Genomic DNA, 22,231 nt, shown 5'->3' with positions numbered 1-22,231 from the left:
AAGGAACAGTCATGGGGAACATTTTGTATAGGCTATTCTCAAAGAGCCTATTTGTAATCAACCATCTATCTTATGGTCAGCCAAGTTCCTGAAACACAGAGCTCACAACCAAGCTGACCTGCACTCTTGGTTCTGCTCAGCCTGCTAGGAGTTTTTGAAAAATTTTTAACCCTTTCACAATAATACTAAAACTTTTTGAAAAATAAGCAATTGTACAGATTTAAAAATATCTAACAACTGTCAATGTTCAGGAATACATAGTTCAAGAAGCATCTCCATGTAGAGCCTGTGGCAATTAGCAGCAAGACACAGAAAGACTATATGTGGGGCAAGTGGAACCATGGTACTAGGCTGAAAAAACTGGAAAAGTCAAGCAGATTAAGAAACCCCTGCAATTCTCATAATTGAGAATGGTAGGCATTTGAATCTGCCTTCGACCTGGTTCCTGTCCGGGAGCACAAGACCTTGACACCCCACTAAGAAGACAATGGTAACTGGTCACATAACATAGAGCCAAATTCAGAATCCTTCATGCTAATGAGGTATCTAGATGGGCACTGAGGGTTTAGCCAATAAGTTTTCTTTCCTGGACATTCCTTCCTGCATAAGGTATTTAATCTCCAATCTACCCTGAATGAGTTGTATTCATCCATTTTCCATGATGAAGAAACAGTTTGGACAAGCAAGGAATGTCTCTCTCATCAAGAACCTGCATGGGGGGAAGCCTTCATTACTAAGCATTGGGAAAGTCTTTGAGGGCTGATTTTACTCCATTTCAAGGAGGTCTTGGTTAGTTTTGGGAGCCTTGGGAGCCAGTAGCTAGAAGAACTAATGAAAAAAATTACCAAGGTCTAATATAGCATTAAAATATTTTCTTAGGTAAGAGACCAGAGCACTGACTCACTTATCACCATATTTACTTGCAGATATCCTTCTTTAGTATGTTAATATGGATGCAAAATTTGGCTAGGCCTGGAAAAAGTTACAGAAGAATCTGAGCAAATCTCTGTTGTTTAAGAAACTCCCAACTATAGAACAGAAATTCATCTAAGCATAGGATTTATTTATTATTATTTTAACTTTTTGTTCATTTGTTTGTTATTTTTGAAACAGGGTGTCTCTATGTAGACAAGGCTATCCTAGGACTTCTTATACTAGACCAGGTTGGTCTCTAACTCACAGAGATCTTCCTGTCTCTCCTTTCTAAGTACTGAGATTAAAGGTGTGGGCAACTGGTTAGGTATGAGATTTCTTGTCTATTTTAGCTTTATAAATATCTGAGACCAACTCCCAATTGCAGTATACATATGGCTTATTTTATTCCATTTTTTTAAGCCAGAATGCAAATAAACTATTTCCCACTACTAGAGGCTGCAGGTAGCAGGACCTGCAGGTACCAATTCCAAGCCCCTTCGGACCCCTCTACTCTCTTCTTTTTCTACTTCTGATTACACTAAATCATCCTTTTGAGCCATGTTTTCAAATTCACACATCAAGGAGACTAAGAGTCTGGAAAGAAAATATTAGCATCATATCAAGATCGTAAGACACATTATTTATACCATTTTAAAGTTTGTATAGAAAAGCAATTTGGATATTCTTTGATCACTTAATAGAAATTTGCATGCCTATCTTTAGGTTATTGCTCCTTTACTCCATAGTCAGGTTTCCTCTCCCGCCGGAGGACCTCTCTCCCTTGTCCTTCTCATCTGCAGGCCATCCTATCTCAGTCCTTCTGCGGTCTCCCAGCAGCGAATGGGTCCCCAAGGGCTGAGACCACTGGTTTCCCGGTAGCCTCGGCCTGGAGACCTCCGACCCAAGAGCTCTGCCCCTGTGGGACTTCAGACTGGGCTTTCCCCATGCCCCGGGCAGAGTTCTTCGACTTCTCACAGCCCGACGTCTGTCCAGGCTCTGCGTGGAGTGAACTCAGTCAAATTCCCACTGCCCCTCCTGAGCCACAGTTCCATCCTTCTGGGGGGCAGACATGTGTGATCCACAACTCAGCCCAACAGAACCCATGCCCACATGCGAGCAAACAGTCTATGAGGCTGGGCTAGAGCACCTGTGGGCAACATGGGTTGTTCTTCATTTATGCTACAGATGTTTGCAAGGCCTTTGATGTATGAAGTTATTCAAAAAGCATAAAACCAGAGCACGTCTTTTCAAAAACCAATAGGAACTGAGGATGAGTCTAATTGGTAGTGACGTAGAAACAGTAGTTAGAAAAAAATGAAGGCAAGTCCACACTTCTTTATCAATAAATTTGCTAGCATAAACTACCATATCTGTTTCTCCACCAAATTGGCTATAAAATAAAGACTAAGGATGGTTGTATTTAACTCACCTTTAATGCTAAATCATAGTTTTCTTGAATGTTCACCTAAGAATAGTACTCTGCTGGTAAACATACTGCATGGACAACGAAGCGAGCAGTAGACAGAAACACGAATGTGTGAATAAGGGAATAAGACACTCAGAGCAAACATTCTACAGAGAACAAAGGAGATCACTCCTTGTTTTAAACGAGAGTTGATCAGTTATCTTTCTGCTGAAATGAGCCAATTCAAGCCAGGTTAGAGTATATAGAAAAGTAGGTTTATCAGGAAACTTCTTTCAGGAGGGTAAGTTCCCTGGTCCCAGCAATGAGGCCAGGGAAGTGGCAATGGGCAGGGAGGCAGGGGACAAGGAGAAGAGAAAGAGAGAAAAAGCACACAGAGAGACAGAGAGAAGAGAGAAGAAAGGGGGTGAAAGAAACCAAAAACAACTGGGTTCTATAGGGAAAAGCCTCTGAGAGAATGGCAGGCCAGACCCTGGGCTGAAGAGTCCAGGATAGAGGGCATGGTATGCCACATAGAAACTAAGGGATGCTGGGAAAACCTGGAGGCCATGTCTCCTTTGGTATATAAAATATTCACCTCAGCCCCTTGTCCAGGTCTGGAACCCTCCATTCCACTCTTTTGTTGATAATAAATGAATAAGGAATGATGTAATTATCTATGACTACTTCCTGCTCAAGGAACTTGGGATGTCATTATGGCGGTGGGGGGGAGTTGGAATGTTGAGCAAGTGTGGGAAAAATTGTTTCACTGCTGTCTAGGGTCTGGGACCATCTGGGTATGTGAGCCTGCAGGCCCAGTTGAAGCAGTCTGTGAGGCTGGGCTGGAGCATCTGTAGGTAACAGCTTTGAAGCTGTCCTGAAGATTCTGAGCAAACATCTGGACTTGGCATGATGCTGGAACACACACACACACACACACTTTCCCAGGGTAAATGAAATAGTTCCTGCTCTTAGGAACAGGCAGGTGGGAAGGAAAATGGCTGCCGATTGACAGCATTTAAATGGAATCTATTTGAGCTGTGAGGGGTGAACCCAAATGGATTCCACGAAGCTTATGATAATCTTCTTTTAAAGTTTACAAAAAGATAAATTTCAGATATGTTAGTATTACCACTATTTAATGTTAAAACTCTGAACTTTGAAGTCTTAATACAACAGTTTTATAGTTAGAGAAAGAAATCTGAAGCATTTTTCATTCCTCCCAGATATCTTAAATCAATCTCCTATCACTATCCAAGCTTTTTTCTCCTTCATATCCTCTAGCCTTCATAACTTGTAATTACCAACCTCAAAACACCTTTCTGGACCCTCAGATATTTTCTAAGAAGATTTCATGTCCTCAGACCTTACATAAACATTAAACTTTACACTCATTTCTGTGTAATTGTTCATCATGAGACACAGGTGGTTGATCACAGGGAACAGTCACTGTAAAATTAGTTCCTTTAGATAAAGGAACAGTGAAAGATTACTTCTTTCATTAGTCTAGTTTTCAAACCCCTCAGAAACCTGGGAAGAATAGACTGTAATCTAAATGGCCATTGTATCAGTTAAAATGGCAGACTTACCAATTACCTAGACAGCCAACCCACTAGGTTCCTGTGATGTCAATGGTTTAGCTGAGACTCAGGTCCCAGGGCAGGATCAATCTTCAGCTGGCAGGCTCAGCAAACCTGAGAGGGCTTCCTGTGGAGGAGGAACTCAGGAGACTGACTTTGAGGCATGCCAGTGTTCTGTTTCTCCACAGTCAGGACAGGCCCGTAGCACTGGCTAAGACAATGGCACAGTCTTTCCCAGTAGTTATTATACTACAGTCCAGAAGCCCTTTCTTGTTATGCCCCTATCTTCTTGGAGACCTTGGAGGGGATCACTGTTAGGATTTGGGAGTCTCTGTTATGATTAAGTTTAAGCATCTTAAATGTCATATTCAGCAGGTCTCTGAAGTGCCTGAAGAACATGTATTTACCTAAAGTATATTTAAACATACAAACTTTGATTGTTTCTACTTATCCGTCATTGGCTTAGCATGAACACAGGGAAGTATAGTTTTGATACATCATTAAATACATTGAGTGGCTAGAAAGCCCAAAGGTAAGCTTTGAGTCTAGGCAGCTTGTGGCAGGAGAAAAACAGTATTTTTTTCTTACCATTCAACACCAGTCAGAAACAAGCATGCCATGTCATACATTTGAAACAGACAGACAAAACTTTGAGAGATAAAATTGTGGTTGTGGTGAAGCTATCACTTTCCCATAACAAAGATGGCTGCCAGTCAAGTGACTGCCCTCAATCAAAATGGACTCAAAGCCCTAAAATGTCCCAAAAGCCTCTCTGAGGGAGAACTGTCCATGTCAGTTGTTTCCCAGCCAGTGTATCAGCGTTCTTCCAGGTGAAGACAAAGAGAAAATATGAGTTAGGGTAAAGGGAGACAGTAAAGAAAGCACATCTTTTAGGTCCAAGGAAGGAAAGTGGGAGATTGTAGGAGGAATGTTAGAGAGAAGGGTGTGGTTGGTAACTACAGGGTAGGTTGGGATAACTACCTCATTTAAGGTGGAGATTATGTATTAAAAAAAAAAAAAAAAACAATGTGCCTCTTAGCTTTTCCTAAGTGTCTAATAGCTATTGAGTTATTTATATTTGACAATATAGCTCTACTGCAATAGTCCTTAACCTTCTTAATGCTGCAACCCTTTAATACAGTTCCTCATGCTATAGTGACCTCTAACCAGAAAATTATAGGCTGTTTGTGGGGATTGGCTTGGCTTGGCTGCTGACCTCAGACCAGGTGAAGGGTATTGGGATAGCTGTCAGGAATGTCAAAAATTCAGTACTGGGCCTTTTTTTTTTCCTACTCAGAAGCTTTTTGAGTGGGCAGGGTAGGAGGGAGAAGGAGGAATGGAATTTGCTTGACCATGTGAAGGAATGGGGCAAGCCAGGGACTTCTCAGATGCACAGTCAAAGGAATTAATACATGCACATATGCATTAAAACTAAAAAAAAAAAAAAAAATGGATGAGCAAAAATCCCAGTAGTGGCATATAGTCTGTTTTAATCACTCACTGTTCTATTACTATGAAGACACCATGACCAAGGCAACTCTTAAAAAAAAAAAAGAAAATAAAAGAAAAAAAAGAAAAGCTTTTAACTGGAGGCGTGCTTATAGTTTCAAAGGTTTGGTCTATTATCATCATGGCAGGGAACATGACAGCAGGGAACATGGATGCAGGCAAATGTAATGCAGGAAGAGTAGCTAAGAGCTACATCATTATCCCTAGGCCTTAATCTAAGGATATAAAAAGAGGAACACTGAGCCAGGTATAGACTTTTGAACAGCTCTTACCTAAAAAATATCCTTGGTAGCCAGCCTTGTATGTTGGCATATATCTGTCATTTCAACACTCAACAGCCTGAGGCAGGATAGTAAGCTCAGCCTGGGCTACACATCAAGACCATGTCATGTACAACAGAAATCCATCATAACAAAGACAAGACACAATTCAACATTCAGTTAACTGAATTACTATGTCAGTGTCAGGTACTGTTATAGACACTGGCTACAACATGATACTTGGATATTAGACGGTAGATTATTATTCTCAGGTGGTTTAATTCCAACTGGGACAAGTCAACTAAAGATCACCTGCTAGAAGTGATTTCTGTAACTGAAATGAAACTTTATTTTATGACAGTGACTCATTAAAAATGCAGCATGCTCTGTCTCTAGGTGTGTCTGCTGTGTCACATATGCATCCGTAGGTGGCACAGAGGAAGGAGGCTGTGTCTACAACCTGTTTTTACCCATGAGAATCTGAATTACTAGTAGCCTAACATTTCCTGAAACAAAACAAAACAAAACAAAGCCCCCCAAATACCCTCAAAAAACAAAACTCAAAACAAGTTCCAGAAGACCACAAGTCTGGCATCAGGGGGGATGGGACAGGGAGCTAGCCTGAGATGACCACCACAAAGGCCCCAATGGTTCCTAGGAGAACCAGCAAGCTGGAGACCAGAAGAATTCCTATTGTGACTGAGGGCTGAGCCTGAGACAGACTCAGATCGTTCAAGGGAACACTCATGTGGGCCAGGGAAGGATTGAGCCTGAGATGATCACCAGACCAATGCCATAGGGCCTGGATAGGGAGCTAACCTAAGATGACCACCAGTTGAGCACCACAGAGGCCTGGGGGGTACAGATGATCCCTGAACAGCACCATAATGTGAAAGTGGGGCATATCACTCCTAAGAGCAGGCCTTGTAGGTGAGCCAGCCCCAAGCATATGAATGTGAGAGACCTGGACTTATGACTTTTCTCCCCTACAATAGAATTGATAAGGGATATGCCCTCTTCTTCATTCTCTCCTTACCACCTATGGCAGGCAGGAGAGCTGTCCTGGGATTATCAGAGCAGGAGAGCTGTCCCTGCCCCTCACCTGATACAGCACTCAGGAAAACAGTCCTTGCATCTCACGTGGGCAGAGCAGTAGAGCTGTCCCTGGATATTGGTGTTTCAGATGAGCTGTCCCCAAGGACAAGACCATGGGAGACCTGGCCCTGCCTCTTGTCTGCTCAGAAGTGGCACTGACAAGGGAAAGAAACCCTCTTACCTTCATTCCTTCATACCTTCATCCCTTGCCATCTATGGGAATGCTGGCTATGTCTTTCCCTGGTGGCACCTTGACTGGGCAGCAGGGTAGAGCTAGTCTTGGTGTCAGCAGTTTCTGGTGAGCTGACCCAGAGGGCATGAGGGTAGGAAAGCTAGTGGGCTGAACAGCTCAGATACTTACTTCTCAGACCCAGATCCAGGGCTTTGAATTCATCTACCCCCAATGTTTACCCCGTGAATTAATTTCTAGAATGCCTGAAGGGGCCAGGCATGTTTTAGATCCTACAGATCTAAAACAGATCTCTATGACACGGGGCAAAAACAGGATACCCGAGAGGAGTCCCAGTGAGGTACTAATATCGATAGAGTAAGAGAAGTCAGAGCCCTCATAACAGACCAATGAGTCTTTGATATTAACATTTGCAAGCAAAGAAGTATGGACAAAATGGTATACTGAGGAACACACTATGACACACTATAGCTTCCATCATAACTTTTTTTCTCTGTTCTGTAGGAGGTTGTAAGCATGGAGAACAGGCATGAGGGGAGGGAGAGATGAGTGGGATTGGGGTGCATAATGTGAAATTCACAAAGAACCAATAAAAAGTTTTAAAAAATGTGCCTCTTAGCTTTTCCTAAGTGTCTAATAGCTATTGAGTTATTTATATTTGCTAATATAGCTCTACTGCAATAGTTCTTAACCTTCTTAATGTTGCCACCCTTTAATACAGTTCCTCATGCTATAGTGACCCATAAACAGAAAATTGTATCATTGCTACTTCATAACTGTAATTTTGCTAGTGTCACAAAACATAATGTAAATATCTGATATAAAGGATATCTGTTATGTGACCTTAGTGACAGAAACATTCAACTCCCAAAGGCGTTGCAACCCACAAGTTGGAAGCTGCTACTCTAGTGTACCACTGGGTCTCTGTTGGAAGACCTCTGAAATGAGCCTGGCAGATGAGAGGTCAAGGTTGCAAATCAGGAGCTCTCCCAATTAGACCTTTCCAGTGAACTTAATTTTCTCAGTGAAAATTACTATCCTTTAAAAGAAAATGGCCTGAGCATGTCGAAATGCCCCTCTACCAAAAGAAATACAGCTGTAAAAATTGCAGGAAAGGTACTTAGAAATACTTCTTTAAATGTGAAGAAAAGTGAGACATTCTAGGAATTAACACTTGATCTTTTTAATTTTTGCAACAGGCCAGTGGATTGGCAGTCTCACCATTTGCTGAAAATTTAGAATGTGAGAAATATGTGTGATTTTGATGTTTTTTTTTTTAAGTTTAAAATTTTTCTGCCTTTTAAAAGAAAACTAGCTAACTTAATGTCACTTTTTGAGATTTTCTGTAACAGTAGTGTTCAGGAGAAGTTGAATATAAAACCAGGAAAATGGCCCAGTGGATAAAGACACTAACCATGAACCCTGACAACCAAGTTCTATCTCCAAGTTATAAGTGGAATATTGTAGTGCACATTGGTAATTCCAGCATTCCCGTGGGAAAAGAGAAGTCGAGACAGGAAAATCACTCACAAAAAATAACAGAAAAAGGACAAGCATGGGTTGTCTGCTGACCTCCACAAGAGTGATATGACATGTGCCACAATCTGTAACCTCTAAATGTCCAGCACACACACACACACACACACAGGTACACAGCTTACATATGAACATAGATGCATATCAAACATCTCCACTACCCCAACAAAAACTATAATATATTATTAATATATTATGTACATTATAAGGTTCACACACACATATATCCATATAAACGCAAAAGTATTAATTACATAGGTAACTTTGGATTTTCTAGAAGCCATAAATAAAAAGTATAAAGTTCAAATTAATTTTAATAATTTATTTTATTAAATTTATATCCAAAATTTTATCAGACATGCAAATAATATTTATTAATGAAGCATTTAAATAATTTTGGAGACACATACACATTTTGCATTTTTAACTATTTGTTAATTTTTTATTTATGTATATGTGTGTGTATTTGTGTGAGTTTATGTGTATCATTTGGGTGCAGGTGCCCATAAAAGTGTCAAATCACTTGGAACTTCAAGCTACCTGGGAACTGACCTTGGGTTCTCTGCAAGAGTAGTATGTGCTCTTAGTCACTAAACCTTCCCAGCCTCTGTAATATTTATTTAAGATATGTCATCGTTTAAAGTAGCTGCATTTGTAGCATTTAGAAGTCACAGATTGTTAGTGCCCATAAAGATGGGCACCATAGCTGTAATCTACACATAGATATAATGAGTAGGATAGTTTTAAAAACCCATATTCAAAACCCAGAATTAGAACTTTGTTTTCTGGCTTATGAATCTTAACTTTAAAACTTTGGGCTTATAAAACTGGATGCATATCATGTGCCAACCCTCATTCTTGGTTCCTTACTTTTATTATTGCACTTAATAATGATTTTTTTTTTCCTTATTAAACAAAGAAGGAAACCAAAGCTCTGGGAGTGTTCAATTTGACCAGTCACCATCTTTTAAGGGGGAAAAAACTTGAGTCCAATTTATCTTTAAGTTTATGCTCTTGACCATCACAGTGTTCTGGCAAAGGTGAAGGGATGACATAATATTTTTTCAGTGCATAATGCACTGTCAAAACATAAAGCAGACGAATTGTCAATCATAAGCAGTAGGTCCCTAATGTTTTCATCAACAATAATGTTTGTTGAACTCAACTCATCTCTGGGCCAACTACACTGAGTGTTTGGGATCCCAATGTAGCCCAAGACTTTCTCAGGGTGAGCTTTTATGCACAAAACCCATGTCCTGGGTTGACATGCTTCACTTAACAAGAACAGTTAGCCAGAAACAGAACTAAGGAAGCCAAAAGGCAAGGTTAGTATGTTTAACAACTCTCCCAGAACCATGAACTTTGATGGATTTGGTCTTTGTTTTCATTTTGGTGTGTAATGCTTATTGTCCACATACTTGGTTTTGTGGTCTGAATGGTACTTCCATCATGGAGTTAGTTGTAGTAAAATTTGTAAACCTACTAAGGCCCTGTTGCAAAAGGAAAACAATGAATTAATTGGGACTCTTTGGAACATTGTTCCCCATACATTTTCTTCTAGTTCTTAGTACTCAGTGATGTTGAATATGCAGCTCTTTTTTCTTTTTGTTACACAAAACTGTTATTAATTATCTGTGCAACAAAGAAACTGTTAAATATTTGTACTACATTAAAATATTTGACACTTCACATCTCTCTTAATAATGAATGTATACCCAGTCCATTTGAAGAAAATGACCTTGAATTCATACAGCTCAATATTGCCTGTGTATTTGTATGTTGATACTGCCAAGGTTACCTGTAGCTGCCAAACACAGAAGTCCACCTGCTTGTGCATTCCATTTAATTAAACCAGCTAGGAATTGGTGTTGTGATTCTCCTCTTTTCTCCCTCTTTTTCTAAAAGGAGAGAAGATGGGTTCATGTTTAAATGCTACCTCATTCAAAGAGCAGGGCACTTTGCCTGCCAATTTTCCTTTCTGGATTTAGATGATGAAAGGCTACAGTCTGAACAAGCTGTGATTATCTAGATGCTTTCTTTCTTCTTCTTCTTTCTTTCTTTCTTTCTTTCTTTCTTTCTTTCTTCCTTCCTTCCTTTTTTTGGCTTCAATTTAGAAATGGATTCTTGACCTACTTAGGGCTGTCAGTTGGACTGGGCATGATATTCCTTACTTTGCCAGTAATGGCAACTTTCCATTCTCAGGACATCACATTCAAGGGATCTCTAGACATTTATTGAGGGGATAACAGGTGTTGAAGACTAGACAAGCTTATTCTAAGGTGCTTGTTCCACCTGACTAAGCCAAGGAACTTAGTACTGAAATCTGAGAAGGAATCTAGGGCATCCCTCTGTTTTGACTACATCGTTTCAAATGTGGCCTCAGCAACTACAATTAACGGTCACATTTATCCTTATTTATTTATAAGTGGAAAATACAATAATCTTTTGCTTCAATTATTTTTCTCTTGAAAATCAAGTTAATGTTCATTAGTAGGAATGTGGCAGTGCAGGTCTAATGACTTAGCATGCTAGTGTACTTTGGATATGCAGACAAAGAACAGCAGCAGCAGATCTACAAGGACCTTGTCGGGCTGTAGTTCTGAGGAAGGTACCGCTACTTGGAAACATCATTTCCCTGTACGGCTTCTGCAACTCTGCTACAAAGCTGTATCTTTACGGAAGAGAAAGTGGTCTGCATTTGGAGAGCTATCAGTATATGTCCAGTGTGAATTCTCAAAGGAAGGCTGAGGCATCAGTACTGAATATTGTCACCTTTAGGGTCCTTTAGTCTCAGTTCACATTGATCCAATTACTTTTATGTTAGTACAAGGCCTCTATTCTTTGTTAGGAAAACTTTGAGCTTTATTACAAGAATTATGGCTTAAAATTTTCCTAAATTTTCAGGCTAAAATACACTTGTGCTATATTTTAGATACCCTGAAAGGACATTTTCTAATACATTCCTCTAGCTTATATATTGTTGGTTGTATTTGAAAACATAAACCAAGACATATTTGAAAGACTGTAGCTGTTTTTCTTGAATATTTATCTATCATAATTTCTTAAATCTTACTAAAATGCTTTGGAACTGCTAATCAGATAAAATAGAGAAAATAGATATTTATCTGGTTTTACCATAATAATAATACAACTAAAAGTAGCTCTGATCATACCCATTTCTGATCATCGCCTCTCACTCGACATTCTACCCACAAAATGAGTCCTCTGAACTTTCACTCAGGACACTGTAATGCAATTATGTTTTCTGTTTTGTCTCTGTTACCCTCTGCAATCACTAAGCAAACTCCTTAAAATTACTCAGGAATAAAGAACCAAGAGTTTTGTCTGGTAGCCTGAGTTCATGCAAAAGTGTTGTCATCATCATGTCCCACTCAACTTCTGTAGTTTATCCAGGAGAGCTGATATTTATAAGTGAAAATTCTACTTTCATTCTGAGACAATATTCATGAATAGACCAGGTCAATAAAATCAATATGCTAAATCTAACTGAATATAAGTAACCCATTCTTGATATTTTAAAGAGCATTGCCTCTCACTAACAAAATACTGATACCTTCATACTGAATGCCATTTAAAAAATATTCCTACTTCTGATTGGCATCATTCTGTATTATGTTCACTATAGCCAGCATGTTATTTGGCAATATGTTTTTTGAACCCAGTCAGAAAAAAATTGTAGGAAAACTGTGAAATTTTAGTATTTGAAATTTTAGAGTAATAAGTTGAGGACTTTAAAAAACAACATTCTGAAAGTGCATGACACAACAATGACATACAGCATGACTCATTCTTCCATAAATAAGTATGTGTGCCCTCCCCAATCATGTGAAGGTCTCTTAACTTGTATGATTCAACCTTGGAACACTTTTCTGTACATCGTAAGTTTGATTGCCACATAATTCAGTGACCAATTAAATCATCTCTTGGCAAGTGGATTAAGAGTAAATTTCAAATGACCTCTAAGGATGATGAAATAATAACTTACATATAAGCATTTGAAATATTGAGCCACTCTCTTTGGTCTCTATAAATATGCCAATTACAGTCATTAAGTACTTTAGTTCCCCCCCACACACACACACATACTTCATACTAAGGAACTATTATTTTTGTGAAAGTTTACCAATTATTTGTACTTGAATGCTGACAATATTGAAAATAGAATTATCAAGTATTTTAATGTTTAAGACATAGAAGATCATTATTTGATTCATGTTCATGTCTTGTGCTGTATTTCTTACAGACCCTCCCTAGAGCAATACCATCAACAAACATAAGCAGCATTGTTGCATACTTAAAACAATGATTTTTATACTAGCAAAGATATTTTAAAGCTCAAGAACTTTGGCATTGCTCTGATTTCTCAGTATCACAAACAGGTGCTTCACAATGATGTCATGATGAATGAGTGTAAATGTTCTATAACTTTTGATTTTCTTAATCTCTGAACGAATGTGGCATATTTCTAGTTCATCAAATGTTACCTTGAGTTGTCTTCTCATTTTATGTGGGCAGATCCATATGGCCAAAAAAACTCATCATATTATTTTCAACTATCCAATTTGACTTTTAAATCATTAAAGACATAATAGCCACAAAATATGTGGGATAGGTAAATACCACCATTTATTACATGTTAAGTTACTGTTCAAGCATGTCTTGAAAAACCACTATGGCAAATACTGAAAATGTTATGAAGAGCAACCCTTCAGAGATTTTATTTTTTGGTCTCAGGTCATAATTTTATATATATATATATATATATATATATTTAAATTCAAGCTTTATTTCAAGCTCACTGATTTAAAAAAACTTAGAGAAAAAGGTGTTAGTTACATATTCTGAAACTGTATAAATAATACAGTAAATTAAGGTCATTTAAAAATTCTTTTTTTATTGATAAATTTAATTTATAAATGTTCAGTTGCCAAAAGATGCCATTTCATCAGCTAGTTTGAAGACTGCTATAAGCAGGATGATTTATCAAAGCCAGTGCTATCCAGTACCAAACACTGCAATCACTCTCATCCTCACCAACACTTTCCTTCCCAGATGAGAGAGCTCCACTCAATGGAAAGTACAGTGGGGTAAGTGTATCAAGCTTGGATTTGAAATTTTAAAAGTATATATACATTCCTTTCCATGGAGTGTCCTCTCTGGCACCTGTGGCAGGCACTGCCCTTACATCATCATCTTTTTTGTGAGTGTGTGTTTTCTTTTTTGGTGTGTTTTCTTTTTTTATTAAATATTTTATTTACACTTCAGATGCCATCCCCTTTCCCCATTCTCCCCCCTTAGAGAACCCCTATCCCATGCCCCCTTTTTCTTTTTGCACTTATACATTTTTAAAAAAATGTTAACCAAAGGCTATTTAAAACTTCTTTAACTACCTTTTATAAGTCAGAGTTTAAAACAGCATAGAATAGAAGATGAAGAAGAAGAATATGAGGAGGAGTATGGGGAGGAGGGGGAGGAGGAAAGGAAAGAAGAAAGAAAGGAAGGAAGAAAGGAAGAAAGACTTGAAAGTCTCAGAATGAATACACCAAGAACAGTATATAGTTTCTTGTCTCATTATACATTTTGTACCCCCTTAATAGAAAATCTTGACCCATATAGCATCAGCCACTGGATCTCTAAAACTGAACAAATGTAAAAACAAGCCAAATCTAGAGACACAAATTTACAAATAAGCTAATTACTTATGAAAATATATATACATACACGAATGCTTTTAGTATAACAAGTGACTTCCTTGTATCTTAAGGGACACAAAATGGAGGAACAGTAAACTAATGAATATAATCTTAAGATGAAGTGAAAACATTACATATTTCTGTAAGGGGACATGGTGGGGGCATTTAGAAAATTTCAGACTGAGTGATTGTTAGGAGCCGCGTGAGCGTGACAACATTCGCCATTACAAGATGGTGCGGGCATCGTGTGCTCCCACAAGTAAACAACTAACTACGCAGGTGCAAAAGGCAAAAAGCTCGCCAAAGTCACTGCCCATCCCGGGGCGTATTATGGGTAATGAGTGAACAGCCAATCAGAAGTGAACACACCACTCTAGGGTACATATAGCAGTGCCTTTTCCGGGCTTGGGGTCTTTCCGCTTCTGCTGATACAAGAATAAAGCCTCGCTGTGGTAACCACCCGAACACTGCCTCACGTGTCTCTTTCGCGGGCGAAGGGGACACGGAGGGGCTCGGAACAAGTGATAGAGAGAATGTAGTAATAGCTTTTATTGAGAAAATATGAAAGGTTGTAGTATAAAGCAGAGGTCATTGTGTGGCTACGTATTATGGGGTATCATAGAAAAATACAGTTTATTTTATGTTTTCCTACTCGTATTGATAGAAAAGACCCTTATAACTTAGGAATACCCTTGATTTGAATCATAAGGCAACCCTGTGAAGGTGATGAACAAGTAGAAATAAAGTCAGGAAAAAAAGTTTCAATCAAGCAAGACTCTTTTTTTTTTTTAAAGGAATTTTATTGGATATTTTATTTATATTTCAGATGTTATCCCCTTACCCCATTTCCCCCCATCCAGAAACTCCCTATCCCATCCCCCCTTCTCCTGCTTCTATGAGTATGTTCCCCTAACCACCTACCCCCACTGCTACCTCCCCACCCTCGAATTTCCCTACACTCAGCATCCAGCATTCATAGGACCAAAAATCTCCTCTCCCACCTATGCCCAACAAAGCCATCCTCCCCTACATATACAGCTGGAATCATAGGTCCCTCCCTATGTGTTGCCAGGCTGGTGGTTTAGACCCTGGGAGCCCTGGTTGGTGGTATTGTTTGCTCTCCTCATGGGGCCACAAACCCTTTCAGCTCCCTCAGTCTTCTCTCTAACTCCTCCATTGGGAACCCCATGATTAGTTCAATGATTAGCTGTGAGCATTGGCCTCTAAATATGTCAGACTCTTGCAGACCTCTAAGTCTCCTCTATGCCTCCTCTCAGCTTGCACTTCCTGACATCCACATCAGAGTCTACCTTTGGTGACTGAACATGGGATGGATACCCAGGTGGAATGGTCTCCAGATGGCCCCTCCTTCAGTTTCTGTTCCACACTTTGTCTCCATATTTGCTCCCTTGAGTATTTTGTTACTTCTTCTAAGAAGGACTGAAACACTCACACTTGGTCTTCCTTCTTCATGAGCTTCATGTGGTCTGTGAGTTGAATCTTGGGTATTGCTAGCTTCTGGGCTAATATCCAATTATCAGTGATTTAATACCATGTGTGTTCTTTTGTGATTGAGTTACCTCACTCAGGATGATATTTTCTAGTCCCATCCATTTACCTAATAATTCCTTGAATTCATTGTTTTTAATAGCTTAGTAATACTCCATTGTGTAAATGTACCACATTTTCTGTATCCATTCATCTGTTGAAGGACATCTGGGTTTTTTTCCAACTTCTGGCTATTATAAATAAGGCTGCTATGAACATAGTAGAGCAGATGTCCTTGCTATATCTTGGAGCATCTTCTGGGTATATGCCCAGGAGTGGTATAGCTGGGTCTTCAGGTAATGTTATGTCCAATTTTCTGAGGAACCACCAGACTGATTTTCAGAGTGGTTGTACCGTCTTGCAATCCCACCAACAATGGAGGAGTGTTCCTCTTTCTCCACATCCTTGCCAGCATTTACTATCACCTGACAGGCAGGAAGATCAATGGAATAGAATTGAAGACCCAGAAATGAATCCACACACCTATGGTCACTTGATCTTTGACAAATGAGCTAAAACTGTCCAGGGGAAAAAAGCCAATATTTTCAACAAATGGTGCTGATTCAACTGGAGGACAACCTGTAGAAGAATGCAAATCAATCCATTCTTATCTCCTTGAACAAAGCTCAAGTCCAAGTGAATAAAGGACCTTCACATAAAACCAGATACACTGAATCTAATAGAAGCGAAGGTGGGGGAAGAACCTTGAATACTTGGGCACAGGGGAAAAGTTCCTGAACAGAACACCAATGGCTTACGCTCTAAGATCAAGAATTGACAAAGAGAACTTCATTAACTTGCAGTTTCTGTTAAGGCAAAGTACACTGTCAATAGGACAAAATGGCAACCAACAGATTGAGAAAAGATCTTTACCAATCCCATATCCAATAGAGGGCTAATATCCAATATATATATATAAAGAACTCAAGAAATTAGGCTTTGGATAACCAAATAACCCTATTAAAAATGGGGTACAGAGCTTAACAAACAATTCTCAACTAAGGAAACTCAAATGGCCGGGAAGCACCTAAAGACATGTTCAGCATTCTTAGTCATCAGGGAAATGCAAATCAAAACAACCCTGAGATTCTACCTCACACCAGTCAGAATGGTTAAGACCAAAGACTCTTTATATATGCACGAGTCATCAACTTTGTCACATGTGATGCATAGTCTCACATGTATACAGACACATGTATTGGACAAAGAAAGAATTTCCAGAGAAAATTAAAACAGAAGGAATTATATACACAGAACCTATAAAGGTTGACTATGTAATATACAAAAACACTTGAATGAAATACAAATGAAGAAATTGTTAATGTTACAATTAATACATATTAACGTGTGTGTGTGTGTGTGTGTGTGTGTGTGTGTGTGTGTGTGTGTGTTTAAATACTCATCCCTGAGTATTCATTAAGGTGCTGTGAAGTATTCACAAGATGTTCTGGGAAGTCAATTTAATTGTTTTGTGAATGGTTGTCATTAAGAAAGTATAGCCAGAAACCTACATGACAGTTTTGATAAGACTTGATTGTGCATCTCCCACACTGCCAGGTGAACAAATAGAGTGCTGACTTTATTAATAGTTCCAGTTTCTTACTTTATAATGGGCTAATGGAAATTTTGAAATCAGTGATTTCTCACTCCACTTATTCCTGCTTTCAAAATGAAAACATACTTAAAATTAGTCAGCCTAATCTAATAAGCATTAATTAAGTAGAACAATACTAAACATTTCACTACACCACGAAATGCCAAGGCAACTCAACTTCTCATCCACTATCATGTCTCTCTCTCTCTCTCTCTCTCTCTCTCTCTCTCTCTCTCTCTCTCTGCATATGTGTGTATGGGTGTGCATGTGTGTTCACATGTACTTGATCACATTGGTGTGCATGTATGCATATGTCTGTGGAAGTCAGAAGTTGACATCAGGTGTTTTTCTTGATTGGTTGCCACTTCATTGATATAGAATCTCTCAATGTAACTGAAGCTCATCAATTCTTGGTAGTCTAATGCACTCCTGTGTCCTGGTTATTTCCTCTCACTGCCCCCAAAATTATGAGATAGTAGATGGATCATCATGCAGATCTGGCTTTTCTGTGGAAGCAGGAATACTAACTCTGGACATCATGCTTCCTCACAAAGCAATCCTGTCTTTCCAGGATCTACCATGTACTTTCGTTTTCTTACCTTTATACACTTTTTAAGTACTACACTTTCTCCTAATTATGTACTGCTGCAAATTCATTACTTCATAAAAAAGTCAAGCAGTAGTTATTAAGGACAGGGGATGGCAAAGTAGAAGATGTTACATCTTTTACTCTGCTAAGTCTGGTCAATCTATATTTTTAATATGCAATTGAGTAAATCAATTTACTGCCTACTTCACACCAATGATGTGGACAATATATCCTTCTCCCAATGAGCTGTCATCCAACTGAAGTTATTAGGCATAACTAGGTAGTCACATGACACAATAACAAATTTACTCACTGAACTGTGACTTACTGGCTCTGATTTCACATACAAATTTTTCAGTTAGGAGAAGAGACAGAAAAGAAATAGGGATGGGTAGAAAATCAAAATCCTGGCAGGAGTAGATACCTGAAAGAATATCATGTTTTGTTTGGAGACAATTAGCAAGACTCCTTCCCCCTTTTATAGAGCCCTTTGAAAAAATGGTTCTATAACAGTTTTGCCTTTTGAATAAATTCCAGTTCTCGAAGCTCTTCTATTGAAGGAAAAGTCAGTAAAAATCATTAAGAAATATTCTAGGATTTTTGAGATATGAGTGTGTCCTTTTTTACAGCCCTAACAATTAGTATCTGAGGTCTATAAAAGAAATAGCTAGATTTCAAAATCACTCATCCCTAGAGGATCCTGGGAGATTTTACTGCTGAAAGATACTAGGACACATTATTCCCAAAGATGCAGTCTTACTGTTCTGATTATTTTGAATTGAATGCCCTTTTAAGCAGGTGTTATTTTGAATTGAATATACTTTTAAGTAGGTGGTAAGGAATGGCTTTTTCCCTGAAGTTCCGCTATCAACCTAGTGATATATATTTGCCCTCTTCTTGTTTCTTGTTCTTTCATTAGCCGAAGAAGATCAAAACTCAGGTAACACAGTGTCCAATACAACCTGCAGGATACAGAAACCTTGTCTCTTGTTTTTTTTTTTTTTTGGGGGGGGAGGTTGTGCTTGCCTTCCTGTGGTGTCCTGGCATGCAATAAATACATATGCATTTTCTCCTGTTACTGCATTTATTACCAGTTCTCCTTACAGACTTAAATACTAAGCCTTGATAGAGGAGAGACAGTTCTCTTGTAGTTACATGGCTTAGTGAGCTTGTCCCATTACACAGAAGGAGAATTCAGTTTCTGCATTAACCTTTTAATGACTAAACAATAAAGGGATGAGATACACTGAGGAAAACAGTTGAAAAAATACCAGGTTTAAAGTTGTTTGTTTCTATCTAGGAATTTATTTATATTCTTGGAACTTGTCTTATACAGTGTTGTCTGTTTTGTTTTCCACTGGCTTGCCTGCCAGTTTCAGAAAGACCTTATTCTGTGGCTATGTAAAATTGTTCTCTAACCAAGAACTTTATGAAACAAAGCTGGCCTCACCATATTTCATGGTATCTCATAAATGCAATCCTTATGTCTGTATCAATTAAAAATAAATTCAAATAGTAATACAATTTACACCTAAAACCATGGTGGTGGGAAAATAGACAGTGCAGCTTTAAGATTTCAATGATTTTTAATTCAAAATAATACATTCATGTTAAGGATTTTTGTCATTTCTAGACAAGTGCCTTCGCAAACTCCCAATTAGTGGGATTTATTTTGAGAAGAACTTGAATTGTTTTTTTTTTTTTTTTTTTTCTTGTTAGAGTGCCCAACTATAGCAGTAGGGACTTGAGAATAACTAAGAAGCTGGTAAATTAAGATGAATGCTTCCAAGTTTTAAGTGTATGTTTGTATTTTCTTAAGAAGTCCATCAAGGGGCATTTATTAACTTAAAATAATCACACACAGTAATGCTCTTGTACAGGGTGAGGGCTGAAGAAGGGAGGTTGCAGGTAGAAAAGAATTGGTCTGTCACAGGGTTTCTAAACTTGGCACCAACATCTGCCATATCGAAGATGGTGTGCCATCATGACGGATCACAAATAGGGAGTCCAGATGAAGAGAGAGGGTGCTCAAATGCGGAAGAAATACTCATTAGCTACATTAATCTTGACTTAATGGAAGTCTTGGCTTAGGAAGGTGGTACTTATAGGAGTGAGACTGATGAGTGAGGATGCTGGCAGAAACACAAAGTAAGCTGCCATAAGTTCATAGGTCACCTTTGCAATATTTAATTTATGGATCGAAGAGGTGAGTGATGAAAATAACTACTCCTGAAAAATATTTGATCATGAAAATTAATTACATAAAAATCAAATGCAATCATGTATATAGATGTGTGTTTCCACATCTACAAGTACACACACACACACATACACACACACACCTGCTGAGAGCAAATTTACCGTGTCTGTAAAACATAGAAGGCTCAGTTGAATTTTGCCTAAGTGTTGGTCCCTGTCTGAATCTTTTGAAAGTGTTCCTCCACTTAGCCAAATTAATTCTCTTTGTTACCTAAGTATACTATTTTAAAACTTTGAGAGCTTTGGAAAAAAGGCTCAGTTTGCAAGATTAAAAGTAAAATAGTATGTGCTGACAGCGTCTTATCAATTCACTATATTTGGACGTAGAAGCATGTTAAAAATCCCAGTGGCTGCAGATGAAAGTGTCAGGGCCTACTTATCATGGTTTATTTTCTATACTTTTCCCACTCACAAAGTAAATTGTAGCTGTTTTGTAAATTAAAGTAAATTTCCTCTGCTTTTTCTTGGTTTTTCTTTACTTTTTCCATTTGTTTCCAAAGCTGTACTTGAGATGGGTTTGTGGTATTAGTCTCAGACCTTTGTGTCTACTAGCAGGGTCATCCACTAATAAATAGCACTATGCTTTGGCTTCAATGACAACACAGAAGTGGAGCTGTTTGAATAACACATGCCTGGAAATAGGTGAAATTAAACAGATGTGCTGTTCTCCCAGAGGGTCCAACTCTAGGCAGTGCAAGCCATGAGCTACTTTGTTTTCCAGAACCTATTTCCTAAGAATCCATTCTCTTAAATACCTTAAGGTTTATTCCATGTACTAGTTAATAACATGTTCACATGTAGACTAAAGTCTTGGTATAAAGGTCCAGGATGGAGAAAGAGAAAAAGAATAGCAAAGTGAAATGTAGTATTTTAAAGTCAGATAAACCTTGGGGTTTAGAATATGCACATGATCTTACTAGGTTCACTTCTCAGTACTTGAAAGTTTTAGGAGCTGGACAAAATAGATGCTTTTGTTCATGATATTGTTCCTATTTAATATTCAGTAGGATAAGACAAGAGAAAAAATCCAAGCAAAGATAATTCCAGTGACAAGCTTATTAATAGAGGAAATGTACCCTCCTGTTCAGAGTAATGTTTTAAAACCTTTCAGATTTTCTGGTTGTTTGTTTGGCTAGTTAGTTGGTTTTTTTTCCAAGACAGGGTTTCTCTGTGTAACCTTGGCTATCTTAGAACTGGCTGTGTAAACCAGGCTGGCCTTGAACTCAGAGATCCCCCTGCCTCTGCCTCTGTCTCTACTCTTTGCCTCCTATCCCTCACCCTGAGTTCTGAGAATAAAGGCATTGCACCATCACCACCCAGTTCTTTCAAATTTCTTAAATTTCTTAAAATCCTTACAGTTTCTTAGATTGAAAATAAAATAAATTAATTTCAACATATCAATTGCATGGTGGGTGGTAACAGGAATTCCAGTGAAGGAGTTATGCCATAGTCTGTGCCCTAAATATGCTCTATCAATGACTTAAGAAGTCATAACACTGACTAAAATGTTGGCGTGCTTTTTAGAAATGTGCTATGTGACTTTGAATGAAGAAAGATGTCTCCTTCTTGACACTTCTTTTTTGTTCAAGAAAGGTATAAATGAATTCATCTATTAAAAGCAAACTGATGGGTTGGGGAGACAGTTTGCCTTGCAAGTGTTGGGACTGGAATCTGGAACCCATGTAGAAGCTGATTAGGAATGTAGTTGCCTGTAATTCCAGCACTTGAGATGCAAAGACAGGAATCCTCTAGGCAAGCTGGCTATCTAGGAGAGCCAGAATCAGTAGGTCCTGGATTCAATGAGAGATCTGCCTCAATAAATAGGTGAAAAGCAATCCACAATGCACACATATGTTTATGTGTACCAACACATGAATATCCATTCACATACATATTTACACCACATACCATTTATTATTATATTAACCATTTAAATTGATGTATGATGTAGTATATTCCTGGAAGGTAGATTGAGTTCAAGATTTATACTAAATATGTCAAAGCAACCAGTATGAGGTCACTAATACTCTGATAAAAATA

General features: G+C 38.4%; 1 pseudogene; it reads left to right on the top strand.

The window, feature by feature from the left end:
• The first annotated feature begins 6,051 nt into the window (after window positions 1-6,051).
• LOC117724094 (small nucleolar RNA SNORA17) lies at window positions 6,052-6,170 on the top strand (annotated as a pseudogene).
• Window positions 6,171-22,231: the final 16,061 nt, after the last annotated feature.

Source organism: Arvicanthis niloticus, chromosome 19 (genome assembly GCF_011762505.2).
Source record: "Arvicanthis niloticus isolate mArvNil1 chromosome 19, mArvNil1.pat.X, whole genome shotgun sequence".
Taxonomy (NCBI): Eukaryota; Metazoa; Chordata; class Mammalia; order Rodentia; family Muridae; genus Arvicanthis; species Arvicanthis niloticus.
The sequence above is the reverse complement of the archived record's forward strand: the minus strand, read 5'-3'. Positions and strand labels throughout refer to the sequence as shown.